Source organism: Schistocerca nitens, chromosome 5 (assembly GCF_023898315.1).
Source record: "Schistocerca nitens isolate TAMUIC-IGC-003100 chromosome 5, iqSchNite1.1, whole genome shotgun sequence".
Taxonomy (NCBI): Eukaryota; Metazoa; Arthropoda; class Insecta; order Orthoptera; family Acrididae; genus Schistocerca; species Schistocerca nitens.
In genome coordinates, this window is record NC_064618.1 from 201,079,676 (window position 1) to 201,081,422 (window position 1,747).

A 1,747-nucleotide genomic window follows, 5' to 3' on the forward strand; every position below is an offset into this window, starting at 1 on the left:
AGATCTTTGTCAAATATATTTGAAGAATGTTTGATCACATCTTTGATCAAATCTTTGACAAAGAAATTTGATAGTGCAATAGCAGTCTAAGGCCAGCCTCCTGGAGATCCAACCATTCTGCCCCATTTGAACGCACACACGTACCGACAATCGACACTGTGATGTCGGCGAGGCATAGTGGCACTTAGCTACAGGTTCCCAGTGCGTATGACGGCTTCGCACCGACTGAGCATTGCGTAACACTGACCTGTCAGGTCACACAAAAGAGGGTGCTGTAGGGCCCACGTGTAGGCACTCTCTTTGCCGTTTAAATCTCTTATTACGCTTCCAGAGTTCTTTATGTCCTCTTATACTGACATGATGTAGGCCATTGCTACTGAGTGTTTCATTTTTAGCGAACAGTAGGGTACATTCCACTTACCTGCAGAAATTTGGAGCTTTCGTAATCCAGCTAAATAGTTTCCTTCATTTTGAAGGTTGAGTTATCCATAATAATATGGCAAACTTTTGCTAACTAATGTGCCTCGACTCGCCAAATATTTGTATTGATACTTCCATATGAAACATCCAACGAAGCCGGCCGAAGTGGCCGTGCGGTTAAAGGCGCTGCAGTCTGGAACCGCAAGACCGCTACGGTCGCAGGTTCGAATCCTGCCTCGGGCATGGATGTTTGTGATGTCCTTAGGTTAGTTAGGTTTAACTAGTTCTAAGTTCTAGGGGACTAATGACCTCAGCAGTTGAGTCTCATAGTGCTCAGAGCCATTTGAAACATCCAACGAAAGCGTCCTTGTTAGTTTGCATCTGTAGCCATTCAAATAACTCGAATGAGAAGACTTATGGCTTAGCATGGGATGTGGTATGCAAATGTTGCTGCTATATGGTAAATACAAAAAAACTAGCCATATTAAAATCTAGATATTTCTAAATTCGGACAGCTGCTGGTTTTTTTCCTATCGATTGACTTCGCTGTCAGCACTGAGAGGGACACCTGATGCAATGCAGAATAATGGGGTAACGTGACATTCGGTAAGAAGATAGTACAACGCTACATCTTTAGCAGTCATTAAGCAACCACCATTCCGACTTCTCGCGAGAAAACCCCTGTACGACCTGCCGCTATGGTTCTTGGTCAGTTCCGTCTTGCTGCAAGCTGGAGAAGGAAGTTTCTGGGCGGCCACAAGTGGCGTTCCGTGGGGCTGTAAACAGACGAGTATTTCTCGGCACTGCGCTGTGTGATATTCCTGGCTATGGCCTCCAGTATTTTATTTTGCTAAAATTTCGCCTTATTGCAGCTTGATACACGTGAAGTAGCATATGGTACAAAAGTGGAGTGAGGTACAAGCGGCACCGGTACAGTATGTACGTCCCGTGGGAGAATCTGCCAGTTGTACTGAACTCGCTTCTGACTGTTCGCCACGTTCGGGTGTTAGGCGCCAAAACGCCTAACTTCCCTATTTAATTATTTATACACTTTTCATTGCATTGAACCCAATTTTTAGTACGACAATCTCTCATGGTTAACCTACGAGTCTATCGCTTTTGTTTATTAAATTTTACATCGGCTATTCCGAAGTACGCACGAAATAATGTTTTATACACAGCGCGCGACTCACCGCCTTCTAACAGATAGTTCACGTGAGCGCTGCTCTTATGGAGAGAAAATATGCGTGCTTTTACGCAAACTGTAATGATTAATTTGGTTCTCAGGGGCTACTGGTAATTTATGTAACAACTTTCACAAAGAAAC